General features: G+C 42.2%; 1 non-coding gene across 1 annotated transcript; it reads right to left on the bottom strand.

Moving 5' to 3' along the window:
* Positions 1-16,400: 16,400 nt before the first annotated feature.
* LOC130034057 (small nucleolar RNA SNORA61) lies at positions 16,401-16,530 on the bottom strand. The gene has a single exon (XR_008794053.1). It is a non-coding gene; the product is annotated as a small nucleolar RNA SNORA61 (small nucleolar RNA).
* Positions 16,531-18,301: the final 1,771 nt, after the last annotated feature.

Raw genomic sequence — 18,301 nt, 5'->3', positions numbered from 1 at the left:
CCTCTCCTCAGCAACCCCAGTCCAGGTCAAGGTAATCTGTAGATGAAAAACCTCTTAGAGTGACATACATATACTTACTATAAGGAAAGATGAAATCATGCATTTTTCTGCTGCTTGCATGGATCTGGAGAATATCATTCTGAGTGAAGTTAGTGAAAGGCAGAGTGATCTCTCTCATAGGTGGGATATATGAGAAAGTGGTTGAATAACAAATGCAGTAGAAAAAAATAGAAACTTGAGAACCGGTGTTCAGTTGGAAGCCTGGCACAGGGGTAGGAATGAGGGAATAGACAGGAAAGAGAACCCTAAGAAAATGGTGGAGGAAAGTGGTCAGTGGGAGGAAAAGGGGGTACTTGAAGATAGTGAATTGTTATGCATGAAATCCAATCAGTAATACATCTGTAAAACATAGCACCTGGAACTTATTTTAAAAGTGCTTGTCAAGAATAGTAAAGATAAATACCAGGAGGTTTGCTCCATGGCTGGGAAGCCGGCCTCACATTCTGGGGGAAAAGGCAGCTCAGATAGAGAAGGGAACACCAAGTAAAGGGTGTTTGGAGGGCCCGTTCAGGATGGGAGATGCATGCCAAAAGTAGACTATAGATTATAGGATAACATTGGTTGTCTTTTCTCCCTTGATACAGAGAGCTTAGGTTTTTCGGGCGATACCCATCACAGTGCTCCTGAAGCACCTCCAATCCTTTGTGTTTATTGGAATGTAGCTCTAAACATTTTAGGATGATATTGGTATGTCCTGTTTCCCTTGCCACAAGGAACTCAGATTTATCACAGTGCTCCTTAGGCACCTCCATTCTATTGCGTTTATCTGTAAATTCTTCCTTATGCTCTCCTCCCCAGCCAGTTAATCAGCTTTTCCCCCTAATCAGACTCTGTTAACGTGTAAGTTCAGATTCCTCAGAGATCTATGTTTTTTTTTAATCATTTTTTTATTAGTGAAACACCATGAAGTACATTTATAGACTTATAAATTTTTGTGCTTGGGTTTCAGTTATACAATGATCAAGTACCCATCCCTCCACCAGTGCCCATCCTCCCCCACCACGGGTCCTAGCATCCCTCCCACCCCCATCCCCCCCCCCCGTCCCACCCTGCCGCTGTGGCAGGGCATTCCTCCCTGTTCTCTCTCTCTTCTTTTGGGTACTGTGTTTTGCCAGAGAGGCATTGAGTGGCAGTCATGTTTGGTCTATAGACCACTTTTAGCATGTCTCTCCCACCCTGGGAGGGTCTTCACAACACCCTTTATTTGGTGCTCTCTTCTCTATCTGAGCTTCCTTCTCACCTAGCACATGTGGCTGGCCTTCAAGTCATGGAGCAAAATTCCTGGTACTAATCTGAGCCCTTCCTGGGTGTTAGTCTCCCGTTTTGTTGCTTTATGTTCCCCAGATGAATGCAATCTTTCTGTGTCTATCCCGCTCTTTCTGACTCATTTCGCTTAACATGATACTTTCCATGTAGTACCACTTGTATGTAAATTTCATAACTTCATCTTTTCTAACAGCTACATAGTACTCCATTGTGTAAATGTACCAAAGCTTCTTTAACCAGTCATCTGTTCTCGGGCACTCAGGTTTTTTCCAGATTCTGGCTATTGTAAAGAGTGCTGCAATGAACAAACAATTGCAGATGTCACTTCGACTATACATTTTTGCCTCTCTGGGATATATTCCCAGGAGTGCTATAGCTGGGTCAAATGGGAGATCGAATTCTAATTTTTTGAGAATCGTCCATACTGTTTTCCAAAAGGGTTGGACCAGCCTGCATTCCCACCAGCAGTGAAGGAGGGTCCGTTTCTCGCCACATCCGCGCCAGCACCTGTTGCTTTTGTTCTTGTGGATGTGGGCCAGTCTCTGTGGTGTGAAATGATATCTCATTGTTGTTTTGATCTGCATCTCTCTGATGATTAGTGATGTAGAGCATTTTCTCATGTGCCTTTTTGCCATTCGGATTTCTTCTTTGCGAAAGTTTCTGTTCATTTCCTCGCCCCATTTTTTGATGGGGTTGGGTGATTTCTTCTTGTGTAGTTTAACCAGTACCTTGTATATCCTTGAAATCAACCCCTTGTCGGATGTGTATTTGGTGAATATTCTTTCCCATTCTGTAGGCTGTCTTTGTATTTTGGTCACTGTTTCTTTTGAGGTGCAGAAGCTTCTTAGTTTAAGATAGTCCCATTTGTCTATCTCTGTTTTCACTTGCTCGGCCAGTGGCGTGACGTCTTTGAAGACACCACTAACTTCAATATCGTGGAGAGTTTTGCCAACTTTGTTTTCAATAAACATTATGGATTCCGGTCTGATGTTGAGGTCATAAATCCATTTCGATCTTACTTTTGTGCATGGCGTTAGGCAGAGATCTGAGCCCACTTTTTTGCATGTAGCCGTCCAGTTTTGCCAGCACAATTTATTAAAGAGGCTTTCCCTGCTCCATTTCACTTTTCTTGCCCCCTTATCGAAGATTAGATGATTATATGTTTGGGAGGAGATGTCAGTATATTCAACTCTATTCCATTGGTCTGCAGCTCTGCTTTTGTTCCAGTACCATGCTGTTTTGATTATTACTGCTTTGTAGTAGAGCTTGAAGTTAGGTAGGTTGATTCCTCCCATTTTCTTTTTCCCAAGAATTGCTTTAGCTATTCGTGGGGGCTTATTGTTCCATATAAATTTCAGGAGTGTTTGCTCCATTTCTTTGAAGAATGTCGTGGGTATCCTTATAGGGATTGCATTGAATTTGTACAGTGCCTTGGGAAGTATTGCCATTTTGACAATGTTGATTCTCCCCATCCATGAACAGGGGATATTTTTCCATTTCCTCGTGTCCTCTTTTATTTCCCGAAGTAGCGTTTTGTAGTTTTCTTTGTACAGATCCTTTACTTCCTTAGTTAAGGCGATTCCTAGGTACTTGATTTTCTGGGGCACAATTGTGAATGGAATTGTTTTCTTCATGTCACTTTCTTCTCTTTCATTATTTGCATATAGGAAAGCCATGGATTTTTGGGTATTGATTTTATAGCCTGCCACTTTACTATACAAGCCTATTGTTTCTAGGAGTTTCTTGGTAGAGGTTTTAGGGTTCTCTAAGTATAGTATCATGTCATCTGCGAATAGTGAGAGCTTAATTTCTTCTTTCCCTATCTGGATGCCCTTAATATCTTTTTCTTGTCTACAGAGATCTATGTTTTATATGTATGAGTGAAATATTGCCTTTCTCCTCTCCTTATGTCTTTTGAATAGTTTACTTTAAAGCAATGTCCTTTTTGTATAGATACAGGAAGACAGTTAATATTATGCTTTTGTAACTCAGAACTTAATTGGCTTCAAATAGTATTCACTCCTGGGTATCTGCTTTCTCGACTTAAGCCTCAGTTGCCCTTAGTTTCTAGCACCCCAAAAGCAGAATCCCGATGAGGGACTGAATGGACCTAGGGCAAGCTGTGAGCTACCATGGCATCAAAATGGGTCAGGTCAAAGTGCAATGATACTCAACTATAAGTTGAGTGCCTGGTCATGGACTAATGCTGTCATGATCCGAAAAGTAATGATAAGACTAGGACCCTGCTAGTGATAGGAAAGACTAATTTGGCTTGAGCACTATAGTCTGAGATCGAGATGACCCCAGGAGAGAAATTCTATAAGCTTAATGTATCTCTTACTGTGTCCATATAAAATTATTAATATTATGAATGTTCATATGTTTGTTGGACAAGGAGAGGAGAAACACACACATAGGATTCCACTCTTGGGTGGGCCATCATGCTGAATGGGTATCTGTCCTAGAAGTATCCCCTGAGGGAAAGAACTTTACCCCTATCAATTGTGATCACACCTATGTGTAAGCCCCAACCCCTCATGGTTTGGGGATTTAACTAGACTATAAGAGGGGGCTGGGGAATCCAGATTCCAGAGCCAGGAGGAAAAGGAGAATGAGGGAGGCAGAAGGGAAATAAAGGGGGATCGAGAAGGAGAATGAAGTAGCGTGGGGGAGGGGGAAGCAGAGGAGAGAGACAGGAGTGAATGGAGAGAGGATTGGAATAAACTGCAACCAAGACCAACCAGCCTGGCCTTCATTTCCTTCCTTTGCCTGCCCATCGCCATCGACCTCCCTGGGGTGGGGGAAATGGCGTGATACTACCGAACACAGGCAGTGGGAGAGATAGAACTCTGCTGTCCTTTTGTGTTTACACAATAGACCGAACATGATGGCCATTCAATACTTGTGTTGCAGACCATAACATCCTAAAGGAGAGAGAGAGTAGAAGGGAATGCTCCTGCCACAGAGGTGGCGGTGGAGGGGTGGGGATACTGGGAATATTGGTGGTGGAGAATGTTCTGGTGGAGAATGCACTGGTGGAGGGATGGGTACTCGATCATTGTATGACTAAAATGCAAACACGAAAGTTTGTAAGTCTGTAACTATACCTCATGGTGATTCATTAAAAAATCACTATCACTATCACTATCACCTCGTTGTTCATTGACTTGCTCCAGCAAGTGCCAGTAGTGTCTCCATTTGTCCCTGTCACATGCTAGTATAGCCCGATGACATATTGGGGGCACTTTCAGGGTCAGGGGAAAGAGGACCATCATTGTTACTGTTTTTGGCATATCGAGTACACCACAGGTAGTTTGCCAGCTCTGCCGTGCGGGTGGGATACTCTCGGTAGCTTGCTGGGCTCTCCAAGAGGAATGGAAGCTTTGGAGCAGCCTCTAATCACCTTTACAGGTGATCCCAGTCAGGCATATATGCATATATGTAGCCTGCCAAGTTCTCTGAGAGAGAGAACTAGAGAATAAGAGGCTTATGGCCGCACTCTTCCGGGAGCTTGGCTTTATATTCTCTGGACCTGGCCGTTGATTGGGTTACACGGCAGTTGGTGGGTGTAAATGTCTAGCTATTGGAAGATGGGGGATCTGGGTGGAGGAGGCCCAGTCCTGAACCAAGCAGGTTTGGAGATCTCAGCCTCGGGTCCCTCACACCTGGGTTCCTCTGCCGGTTCTTTCGTGCACGAGGCTCATCCAAGCGTGTGGAGAGTGGCCTCAGCATGACTGTGGCTGGGTTCCGGAGGTCTTCACCTGCCTGGGCTCTGCTCTGGGCGGAGAGGGAAACTCAATCTTTTATTTTTTAAAAAATAAAAAAAAATTTTTTTTAAAGTGCTTGTTATAGAGGCAGGGGTGTGTGTTGTAGAGAAATGGGTCATTGATGGAGGGAAGTGGGCACTGGCAAAGGGAATGATGTTGGACCATTGTATGCCTGAAAACCAATCATGAATAATCTTGTATTTCATGGTGACTCAAAGAAAAGAAAAGAAATAAACAGTGAGGCTTTCTATAGGTAAAAATATATAAATAAGAAAAAGATCTTGATCTGAGGGTCAAAAAGCTTCAAACAACCCCTGTGAAGGGTCTACTAAACAACCCCCCTTCACCTGAGCCGCCCCTCCCTCCCCAGAGCTTTCTAAAAGAGGTGTTAAAAGGTGGGCTGTCAAGTCAGAGGCCCCACTGGGATGATCTCTGTAACAGCAGGTGTCCAATAAAAGGAAAATGACCTGTCTGATCCTTTGTCTCCAGGAAGGAACTTGAGGGTCTCCCACAACTCCCACACTCTTTATGGCCTCCCTTTCACTCACCAGGGATGAGTCTCTTCCTGGTCCTCAAGGTTTGTCTACAATAGTCTGGATTTTGCTCTAATGGGGCATAGCTGTACTTGAGACATACAAAAAGGGCAAGAATGAATGTGGCCTGCAGGTTTAAGCGTCAAACAGCACCATACTTGGCACATTCTCTACCCATCAGAGCTTAGATTTTGAGCTTTAGGATTCAGGGGCAAATCCCCCAAAGGGGATTTGGTGTAACACTGGAGGAGGCCCAAAGGTTTTAGTGTGAAATAAATCTCCAGCAGCAGCTCCTCTCTGAAGGGTTAGAAGGAGGTGCCTGAGAACAGGACACAGGGGGTCTGAGTCACAGGGTGGTAAAAAAAATTTATGAAGAGTGAGACTAGACCATTTGAGCAAGAGCAAAGCAAGTGTATTGAAGAAACACATGGTATTCTTTCAACGGACATAGTGGAGACCTCCAAAGAAAGACATCAGGCATTCTTAGAGGACATTTTTGTCATAGCATAATTTTTTGAATGTTTTTAGTGGGAAACTTCTTACTTTCAACAGATTAAATTAATCCTGGGAGGGGACAAAAAGGAGACATGTGTCCAATTTTGGGAAGAAAGTAAATTGTATTCTAATGTCTGAAGGATGTGAACTACATATAGTAATTTGAATCAATTATAAAGTATTCTGGGCCAATCTTATAAAGACAATAAAATTCATATAAAATGAATAAGCCTATCCTGGGAAGGGAGTAATGTGGTCAACACTATTGAAGGCATAGGCTGTCTTGCTGAGACACGAGGATAAGCAGAGGTGTGAGAGCTAGTTCTGGGAGCTGGGGGGCAAAATGAAGCAATGGCGGGGTTCAGAGCCTTGTGGACACAGCAGATTACCTTAGCAAGAAGGATCTCAGCCTGCCAGACCATTCTCTGTTTAATTTTTTTTTAAATTGAATCACCACGAGAAACACAGTTACAACGTTGTTCACTTTTGGGTTTCAGTCATAGAATGCTCTGATACCTGTCTCTTCACTGTGTACATTTCCCACCACCAATGTCCCCAGTTTCCCTTCCCTCCTGCCCCTCTCCCAGCAGCTTAACTCTATGGCGGGCACTTTTCCTCTCTCTCTCTCTCTCTCTCTCTCCTCTCTCTCTCTGTCTCTCTTCCTCCTTTGAACATTATGCTTACAATACAGGTACTGAAAGATTATCATGTTTCTAGATTATCATTTTTCTAGCTTTTCAGCATTCAGGTCTTGTCCAGAGTGATCAATTTTGACTATCTTTGGCATAGTGGTCCTTTCTCTTTCCTTAGCTGCCCTCTACCATCCGGCTACTTGTGGCCCTTCTTATAAGGGGGCTTCTGCTAGACACCCATACTCCCCAGTTTTGAATCAAGCCAAGTTAGTTAATCTTGTTTTCCTTGTCTCTGAAAAGAGAGCAAGACTTTTTGCCCTTCAACATTGTTGTAAAGATGAATACTTGACACCTGGTCTGGCCCTGTAGTTGCCCCCACCTCACCCCATCAGTACTGAGGTTTAGTGTGAAGAATGGTAAAAGACAAAGTGAAGTAGTTCATGTTCTCACATGCAGAAAGGTTCCAGATCTTCTGCCTACACAGACTAAAAGATAAGCATGTTTGTATTTCCAACCAATCCCTGCCTCCCCTCTCCCCCCACAAAAAAAATCTGAGGGTCAACTCTGTTAGGGGTTGTGATGAGAGAAAGGAGAGGAAAATGGCCAGTTCTTGGTTCGGAACATTCACTGCACTCACTTATCTAAATCGATCCATGCACTGCAAGTTTCTAGAATGTGCCAGTGTTCTAGTATGTGAGATTCGTGCTCAAGTGGAAAATCCAAGTGCCAGAGCTGATCTGTTTTGACTTATGGAAGTGCAATTTGCCCCCTTCCCACACCTGGTTATCCTCAAAAGCTATTACCTTAATCTATTACCTTAAAAAGTAGCCCAGAGAGATTCCCTCTTTACAATACTGATAGTAATGGTTTCTCATGCACCAAATTCCAACCCCACCCCCATCACTTCCTTCCAAAGGCCCCAGTGCCTCCCCAGAGAAATTCTTCTATATTTTGTAGGGTAATTAAAATCACAGAAAAAATAGAATTTTGGTGGAGCTTAAAAAATTAATTAATTTTAAAAATACGGTGGTGATCCAAGCAAATAGAGTTGTGGAATTCAACATTTTTATGTTGACTCTGGCCAGAGATATTTGTCCAAAATAGACATATCACTTGCAGTCTTCTTGGTTTGGATCCTGCTTTGCTCTTTTTTGGTCATTCAACACCAGTTCATCTTCACCGTGCCATAATATCCTTCATTTTCTTCATTCTGTGATGTGATGTGAAATCCAGCATCTATGAGTATCCTTTAAGTTTTTTCCCTCCTGGCCACTTTTCGTTTATAAAGGGAAAGTGCAAAGGAGGTGCTTAAAAATAAAACCGAAGCAAGCATGCACAGAATGGACAAATGGGCAGGAAAGGTGTTTTCATGATCTGTGGTTAGTGTTCTATGGATGTCTTTTGGAAAGTGGAAATAGCAAGAAAAAAGAAACAACTGTAAGTAGGAATGCAGAATTCCCCAATCCCCTAGCAAATTAAAAACTAATGGGGGAGATGGGCTCAAAGTATAGTGCAGTGGGTAGGGTTCATCTGACCCAGGTTTGATTCTCTGCTACACTATATGGTTCCCCAAGCCCCACCACGAGTGATCCCAGAGCTCAGAGTCAGGGGTGAACTCTGAGCACCACTGGCAGTTGGCCCCCCCAAAAGGAAGAAAATGTTGAGGGGTGGGGCGTGGAAGGGAGGCATGCTCTCCAGTGCATAATGTGCTTCTCTACTAGATCTACAGCAGAAATGCCATCCACCTTCTAGAATTATATGAAACAGCATCTTCTGAAGGAATGAAAACCTTGGAAGGAAAGACAGGACTTGGAAAGGAAATACTTGCCCTGGAGTGCTGGCTTCCCTGGCATTTACCAGTGTTTTTCAAGCAATCCTCTGCCCCTCTTTATTGTTTATGAATCTTGTGCCTTTTGAAATGACCTTTAATATTCTTTTAGCTCAAAAGCCTTAACTGAGGATTCCTCTCCCAGTCCCATGAATAGGGCCCATTCAGTTGTGTTTTATGATTCTAAATCGAGGTCTTCCTCTCATTTGACCTGAAAGTGGTAGTGGGCAGTTAGCTGCTTGACCATCTGGCAATAAGAACAGCTGTACGACAAGCATTTCTGCCTCCTAAAATAAGGAGTGCTGAAGTAGACAAGTAGTGGAAGGGCAAACTCCTCTGGAATGTGAGTTTTATTTAGCTCCAATGATTGGCAGTGAGTTGTGACATTATTACTCAATGCATCCATGTTGCCATTGAAAACAGTTGTTGCAAGTGCTCAAGAGAGAACAGAAGGACTGTGTAACTCTGTTTTCCCTCTCTTCCAAGTGGGTGGAGTGGAATGTCCACACAACCGGCTTTGAAGAACATGAGTGGTTAGAATCTGGCTCTGTTGATAGTGGATAGAATTTACCTAGTGCTCCATCTGTGGTTTCACTATTTTTCCCCCTTCAGAGATATAGCTCTAATTATAGAATATTTGAAAGGATACAAATGTAAATAAAGATCCATGTCATAACCTCAGTACAAAGACAGACCCACACTTTGAAAAAGCACACTTTGAAGAAGCATCGGTTAGCAGTGAGAGAGTCAGGCAGAGAGTACAAGCTCATGTCTGCTGATGAAAACAGAACCAGAAAAGTTCTGTCAACCTGACGACAGCTACAGATTCTTCACCTTGTACCACACTTTTACAGGGATTCGGTTCCACATTTTAGAAGAGTGAAATCATTACTGACATTCAAAAGCTGAGGCTAGGACGTGGCATAAGGCAAATTTTGTTCTCTGTTTCTGAGAGAAGAAAAGAATCACAGTACAGACCAGAAAAATAATTTTGGAAACTCACTGAATTGCGAAGGCAAGGCTGCACCAGCTTGAAGTAAAATACAAAGAATATACTGTTTGTTTCCCGTAAACGATTCCCCATATGTAAGGGGAGGCCAGCCCGAGCAGGTGACTTCAGAGACCTGGAAACGTTTAGCCACATATGAATGAATCTTGCAAACTCTTTAACAAATGTAACGTGCAACCTTTAAAATAAAACCACCACTGTCACATTTTGAGACGCAGCACTCTAAAAGTAGAGCTTGTTTATACCAACCACAAAGGCCAGGGACCTGAGGTTTTATTGAATTTCTCATCCCAAGAAAATATTTACACTTGGAGGAGATGATGCATTTTTAACTATAAAAGCCACGCACAGCATATTTGTGGAGAATAGAGCAAATAAAAATGTATTTTCCCCCTCAGTCTGGTGAAATTGACAGCTCTGCTTAAGGCAACAAGAAATAGGTGAAACGAAGAATCAAAATTCTTTTAAAATGGGTGATATTTTAATGCTAATGGTAATGCACCAGAATGACTGCCATGAAAGAAAACGATTTTTAGTGAATGTCTTGCTTTTGTTGATAAAACTTAAGTCAGTAAAGTTTTGGCATCCTTTGACCCATGCACATAGAAGAGGAAGGAGCAAGAAAAGCATCGAGCCTAGACACAGTTCAGCAGACCAGAGGTAAAATGGAATAAATTAGTGTTGTACTTAAATCATGTCAAATAGAGGAAACTTGACAATGTTTGCCATGTAATTATGGGAAATTCAATTTTTAAAAGTTTGATTTAGGAGTCAAGTGGTTTAGGGGAAAATTCCAGCTCAAAGAAAATATTTGAAAATGACAATACTTCCCAGAGCACTGTATAAATTCAATGCGATCCCTATTAGGATACCTATGACATTCTTCAAAGAAATGGAGCAAACAATCCTGAAATTTATATGGAACAATAAGCCCTCACGAATAGCTAAAGCAATTCTTGGGAAAAAGAAAATGGGAGGAATCAACCTCCCTAACTTCAAACTCTACTACAAAGGAGTAATAATTAAAACAGCATGGTACTGGAACAAAGGCAGAGCTGTAGACCAATGGAACAGGGTTGAATATACTGACATCGCCCCCCCCTCCCCAAGCACACGACCATCTAATCTTCGATAAGGGGGCAAGAAAAGTGAAGTGGAGCAAGGAAAGCCTCTTTAACACATTGTGCTGGCAAAACTGAACGGCTACATGCAAAAAAGTGGACTCAGATCTCTGCCTAACTCCATGTATAAAAGTAAGATCAAAGTGGATTAAAGACCTCAATATCAGACTAGAATCCATAAGGTACACTGAGGAAAAAGTTGGCAAAACCCTCCATGACATAGAAGCTAATGGTATCTTCAAAGATGTCATGCCGCTGGCCAAGCAAGTGAAAACAGAGATAGACAAATGGGACTATCTTAAACTAAGAAGCTTCTGCACCTCCAAAGAAACAGTGACCAAAATACAAAGACAGTCTACAGAATGGGAAAGGATATTTGCCAAATACACATCCGACAAGGGGTTGATATCAAGGGTATACAAAGTACTTGTTGAACTCCACAAAAAAGAAAACATCCAACCCCATCAAAAAATGGGGAGATGAAATGAATAGAAACTTTCACAGAGAAGAAATCCGAATGACTAAAAGGCACATGAGAAAATGCTCCACATCTTTAATCTTCAGAGAGATGCAGATCAAAACCACAATGAGATACCATCTCACACCACAGAGACTGGCCCATATCCACAAGAACAAAAGCAACCAGTGATGGCGCAGATGTGGCGAGAAAGGGACCCTCCTTCACTGCTGGTGGGAATGCCGACTGGTTCAGCCCTTTTGGAAAACAGTATGGACGATTCTCAAAAAATTAGAAATTGAGCTCCCATTTGACCCAGCAATACCACTCCTGGGAATATATCCCAGAGAGGCAAAAAAGTATAGTCGAAGTGACATCTGCACTTGTTTGTTCATTGCAGCACTCTTTACAATTGCCAGAATCTGGAAAAAACCTGAGTGCCCGAGAACAGATGACTGGTTAAAGAAACTTTGGTACATTTACACAATGGAGTACTATGTAGCTCTTAGAAAAGACAAAGTCATGAAATTTACATACAAGTGGTACTACATGGAAAGTATCATATTAAGCGAAATGACTCAGAAAGTAAGGGATAGACATAGAAAGATTGCATTGATCTGGGAACATAAAGTAATAAAATAGGAGACTTACACCCAAGAATGGCCGAGATTAGTACCAGAAATTTTACTCCATGGCTTGGAGGCCAACCACACATGCTAGGGGAAAAGAGAGCTCAGATAGAGAAGGGAACACCAAATAAAGGGTGTTGGGAGGATCCTCCCAGGATGGGAAAAGCATGCTGAAAGTGGACTACAGACCAAACATGATTGTCACCCATTGCTTCTTTTGCAAACCACAACACCCAATAAGAGAGTGAGAACAAAAGGGAATGCCCTGCCACAGAGGTAGGGTGGGTTGGGAGGATGGGGGGTGGGAGGGATACTGGGATCTGTGGTGGTGGGAAATAGGCACTGGTGGAGGGATGGGTATTTGATCATTGTATAATTGAAACCCAAGCACAACAATTTGTAAGTCTACAACTGTACCTCATGATGTCTCACTAATAAAAATTTTTATAAAAGAAAATATTTGTTTTATGCATTTTCTTGCATAAAATAAAGTACTGAGTTTTAGCCAAAAGTTCCAGACTTTCAAAGGACAGAAGCAGAAATAAAATTTGTAAACTAGGGAGAATGATCCAGAAATGAATATGGCGAGGCACATTGGTATTTTGTCTTAACAGAATGGTACCCAAAAGCACAAAAATAGAAATATATGACCCCTTATTTTCTTCTTTTTACAGTTTCTGATAGTTTCTCTAGAGAATAGGAGGCCAACTATACAATAAAGCTATATAAAGAATTTCTCAAACATGACCATTGGACAAAAATTCAGTTTTACTAAACATGAGAAATATTGTTTGCAACATGGAAACAGGTGATTATAGTTTTTCAAAATAAGGTTACACAGACTTTCAAAATAAGGTGACAGTATTTAAAATAATTATCTACAAATATGTATATGTAATTCTGCTTCAAGAGAGGAGCACAAAGTTAAGTTGAACTAAGGAATGGAATGGGACATTGGGGCTTCAAGGGGCCATGAAGGAAAATCTGATGAGGAGGAAATGGTCAGAGAATATTCTTAATAGAAAGCTTATTTCTGGAAAAAGTCCCACTTATGGGAAATAACCCAGTTTCACCCTTGTAGGTAGTTAAGAGAGAAGCAAACATTTCTTGTAAGCCTTGATTGGCTTGCTATTAGATTATAATAATTCAGTGCAAGAGCAAGGCATTTTGGGGAGATCTGTACTAAACATCTTGGGGAAGGCCTAGCATCATGTTTAGATGAAGAAGCTTGACCTTCAGGGACACAGGACACTCTCTGAACAATTTGTGTTTTAGAAAGATGACTCAGGAGATCCCATGTCATTCTCTCCCAGAAGGGAGCATAACATGACGCTTGCCATAACCATGCCAGTGGACCCTACACTAGGCTGTTTCACTTGGGGTGTCCCGGGGGGGGGCAGATAAGATCCCTCCCTTCCTCAAGGGATCCAACCCTGATAGCCGAAAACCTCCGGAATCCAGCTGCTGCCATGCTCAAGGCCACTCTCCACATGCTTAATCAAGCCTCACCCATGAATGAAACGCAGTAACCCATGAATGAATCTCTGGAAAAATCCAGGTATGTGGGAATTTGTGATTGAGAACTCTAGGTTCAAGGAGACAGGGATTGGGGATCCTCCACCTGTGTCCCCCTGTCTCTGGCCATTCAGTAGTCATGCCCATAAACCACCTCTGGCTGGCATCAGATAATCTTGTCATCAGCATGTCCTTCTCTCCTGGAAGGGAGGATAATATAACACTTGCCATAACCATGCCACCGGACCCTGTGCCAGGCTGTTTCACTTGGGGTACCCTGGAGAGGGTGGGTGAGATGCCTCCCTGCCCCAAGAGACCCAGCCGCGGCAGCTGAAAACTTCCAGAACCCAACTCCGCCCTGCTCACAGCCACACCCCACACAGAGCATCACCCACCAGTGAATCTGTTCCTGGAATGTGCGGCCAGGAATATGTCACACCACACACCTTACCCATACTCCAAGAGTACCGCAACACATTTGATAGGGTACAAAGTAGGAGGCAACCAATCTTAGAGGAAAATACACATTTTTTACATATATATACATATATACGTACAAAATATTTGTACATATTTTGAGTGGAAATACAGTCACAGGGATGGAGGTAACTCGAGGACTTATATGTAATACAGGTTAAAAAAATTAAAGTCAATCATTGGGAGGTATTCCTGAAGTTGTCAAGAAGTAAGAGGAGGACCACAGGAAGGTTCAAAATTGTATGCACACTATGTGTGGGCTTTGAAGATAGAAGAAAGTCTGGGCTGGTTCTCCTGGTGCAACTTGAGCCATCCTAAAGCCACACTTGCTCTTCCAATGCGGTGGAACTCAAATACGTTTCTGATCATTGAAATTGCTTGATTGTTTTGGTTTTACATTGTCTTTGGCCAGATTCCACTCTTTCATGTTTCCTTTTCAGATTTTGAAACTCCAATGCATCACTTAATTCATTGTGGGAAGAAAATGCTTTTGAAGTTTTTGACTCTGTCCCTGAAGTGAGATTAGCAATCAAAGGTGCACTCAAATGTGCAAACACTCATGGGATTAGGTGGATTAGTGACAGTCTAGACCCGAGGCGTATGCACACCTGTGCATTGCCACAAACAACCTGGAAAGAAAACCATTTGTGGTTTGTAGTGCGGCCTTTGAACATGAGTGTTCTCTTCCTGGTCTCAAAGGGTGGAACTGGGATTGAGGCTCTGAAATCCTGTGCCCTGGGCACTTTGCTTCTTGCTGCACCCAAGTTTCAGCTCAGTGGAACCCTTCTCCAAATCCTGCACAAGAACAAGTGGAGTCTAGATTGTACTGATCTAACCAAGGGCAACATGGATAACTAAATTCAAGCTGGTGGGCTAACAATTCTGGTGAATCTGAATCCTGTTGAAACAGGATCCCTGCAGCTGCTCTATGACTAGTGTCCTAAAATGTGCCTTCGCCAAGGATTAGAAACCACAGCTGTGGGTATTTGCTGCACGGCCCCTGCAGAAGTTCTAAGAAACCCTCTTTTCATTCTCTCAGCTTCTAAGCCCAACAGATGAGCTCTGAGTGATATTGAATGACTTTTGTGAGTACTTATATGCCATTGTTAGTATCAGTCTGTCAACACCTTGAAGAGCAGCCCATTTTGTGTTTGTTTTGAAAATTACTCAAGAGTAAATCCTTAATTGTATAGTTGTATGGCTTTTTGAAATGCTGAGTGATAAACTGTGTTGCTTCTGTTGCTTTCATGCTAAATCTTATGGGATGTGTGGCCTTCGATAAATAAGTAGAAATAATGTAAGTGAATCCCACTTGAGCCTGCCATTAATTATCTCACATATATCTTCGTTTCCAGCCTGCTAAAGCAGGCCCAAATTCAAGGTAGTTAGAAAAAATATACAGTACATTTTCTTTATTTGGAGGCGATTTATGATACAGAGATGTACATATGATTCATGAGATATACACTCATATACTCTCACATGTCTATGTTCATTAATAAAATGTTATGGCAGAGAAAGATAGTACAATGGACAGGACATCCGCCTTCCATGAAGCTAACCTGGGTTTGATCCCTGGCATCCCATATGGTTCCCCAAGCATTGTGAGTAGTAATTCCTGAGTGTGGAGCTGGGAGTAATCCCTGAGCATCTCAGGGTATGGCCCCAAAGCAAAACAAAACCAAAAATTTACATGAGTTACACTCATAGAAGAATAGATGTAAACACAAATTATATTTCATATGAGTATATATATACATATATTTAAATGTAAATACAGATATAAAGATACACATGCCCCTTAAATATAGTTGTGCTCTGCAAACAAACCCTTTGCAAGAAATAGAATACAACCTAAATGGGCCCAAACCGTTCAGAAAATTCTTTGATTCTCCAAGGTTCAGTTCCTTCATTTTTTCCCTTTTCACATGTTTATGAAGTGGTTCTCCAAACTTTCACATTTGTGTGTAATAGAAGAAGTTTCTATTTTGGGATAGCTTCTATGGCAGAATAAGGAGGCTTCTTTCTCAGAAACCCTAATGTGCATTTTTTTCATATTGCACAGTTAGATTGGATTTCAAGCTTACATCTTGGCCGATTTCTGTATCCAATGAAATGAGACATGAAGATGGACTCGCGTCCCTGGAGCTGATGGGTTATTGGGTGTGACGTGCATTGTCTGCCTTTCCAGAAGCATATAGGCTTCTTAAGGGAAAGCTGGAAAATCTGATTTCCACTCATGTGGAAATCAGATTCTGTTTTCAGGAGAATCTTTAGAGTCAGCTGAATCCTGGGTGGTCAGATTAATAAGTACCCCTTCTCTGAGCTCCCGCCCATATGCCTCTTGGTCTTCAGAATTTTCACAATCAGTAATTTATTTTATAACTGATTTACTTTCGAGACTTTGTATTTTGAGTTTCTAGTCCCTCAAAAAAAAGGAGACCATTGTTATACAAATTAACTTTTTTATTTTCATGCATGGAAAACTGGTACCATGACAATGAATTTATGTATTTCAGCCGAAAGGAAGAAAATGGATGTTTCAGATAGCTTGGGACACCAGGTAGGAAGTAAGCGTGCCACTGCAATTAGAGTTATTGAATTCTTTTTACCTTATTTGAACTAGCCGGTGTGCTCCATGGCAGACTTTGAGTCCTGTGAGGCCAGATGCAGTATTACTAGTCCTCCTTTGAGAGCACCAAGACCAGTGTTCAGATCCGATGGGAAAGGCAATAGAGGGTAAAGTTATTGAAATGTAAAAAGAAGGTTGATGACTCTCGGGAGTCAAGGGCCTGATTGGGAAGCACTTTTATACAATGTGCCTTCTTTGCTCAAGATTTGTATAGATCATTCTTGGGAAATGCAGAAAAACCAAAATGACTAACTCATTCCATAAACCATTGCAGGTCGATTTGTCCTTTAGCACTCTCTCTCTCTCTCTCTCTCTCTCTCTCTCTCTCCCCATCCCTCTCTCTCTTTCCCTGCTATTGACAGGATGTCACCCCAGAGGCTTCCCTGCTGAAGAAAATGTACTTGAAAGTCATTAAATGTTTTTCCTGAATGTTATTTTTTATTTTTAAAGGAAGCTACTTTCCAGAGTGTTTGCATCGACAACTCCCCGTTCTCAGTGGTTTAGCTAAGTAAACATTCATTTTTCATTTATACTCCAGTTCAAAGTAGGCTGTGCGTGGGGCTGGGGCTGGGCTGTGTTCCAGGTGGTGCTGCAGAGAACCAGGCACCATTTAGAAGTTCCCAGGGCCTCAGAGTTTGCCAATGGTGCCTCTGTTTCCAGCTGGAGGATAAAAGAAGAATGATGACATATGGATAAAACACAGATCATCTTGTGGGCAGATTTCAACGACCTGGCGTTGGAAGTGGTGTGTGCTACTGATGCCTACATTCTGCCGGCCGGGACCTAGTGATATGGCCCCAGCTCCTTGCAAAGGGAGCTGACAAATGGGATCTTATTGTGTGCCCAGATGGAAGAGGAAACAGGATTTGGCTACCACAAAACAATCTCTGCTGCAGGCAGAAAAATGCTTGTTTACAACCTCACTTTCCTCCCGACCCAGGTACAGGGGCACATTGTGAACGCCAGGGATTTTGAAATCTTGGCATTTCAAGTTGGGTGGGTCTATGTCATGACTAATGCAGCTGAATTCTTACCAAGCAGCAGTTTCTTTTGTGGTTAACAGAGAAAACAGTTGCTGCAAGAGACATTTTTCCCCCTAGCAGGCCCTAGATATATCATCTTTCAGTACTCTCTGAACTTCCGGGGGGAGCATTACCTGTGGCCAGAACCTTATTACAAGTAACTTATGTTTTCCTACAGCTTGGAAAATTGACAGAGGATGTTGGCTCTCAGAAAGAGAAGAACTTGGTGTGCAGCCGTGAGGTCTTTTCCTGGAAGGTGGCACTATCTTAAAGGGATTACTTGTGTGGTCTGGAAGAGGAAGTTGAACTCAAGTCACCAGATTTTAACCTTGAAGAGAAGGATCGCCACTTCTCAAGCTAGAGAGTTACCAGACTTGAGGGGGCCTCAGGAGGCTGAGATCAGAGGACGAATTTTATGATTTTGAGTCACATAAACCGAAATGGGGAGGGGAGAATGAAGACACCAGTTATTTATTTATTTATTTCAAATTGGTCTTCATAAACCTAAGTTTTGTCATGTGGCCATCAAGTCAATCGTAGAAGAATTTAAACCATAAATTAAACTAATATCTTGTCTTGCTAGATAGAGCAGGAGTCCGAATGTAAAGACTTTATCCAATCAGAAAATGAAGAAATAAAATGAATCATGTCACCCAAGATTGTGGTTGCGTTTGTGGGGCGCAGAGGGCACATCTGGTGGTGTTTGGGACCTCGTCTTGGGCTTAGATGTCTGAGCTGACACAGTGCTGGGGGTCCAGTGGGAACCCCCTGGACGTAAAGTGTAGCAAACATGCACTCAGCCTGTTGATCTATCTCTCTGGCCTGGTGGTTGCAAACTTTTATGTTGTAAGATTTAAA

This window comes from Sorex fumeus, unplaced genomic scaffold, assembly GCF_029834395.1.
Source record: "Sorex fumeus unplaced genomic scaffold, SorFum_2.1 ptg000055l, whole genome shotgun sequence".
Lineage (NCBI taxonomy): Eukaryota > Metazoa > Chordata > Mammalia > Eulipotyphla > Soricidae > Sorex > Sorex fumeus.
The sequence above is the reverse complement of the archived record's forward strand: the minus strand, read 5'-3'. Positions and strand labels throughout refer to the sequence as shown.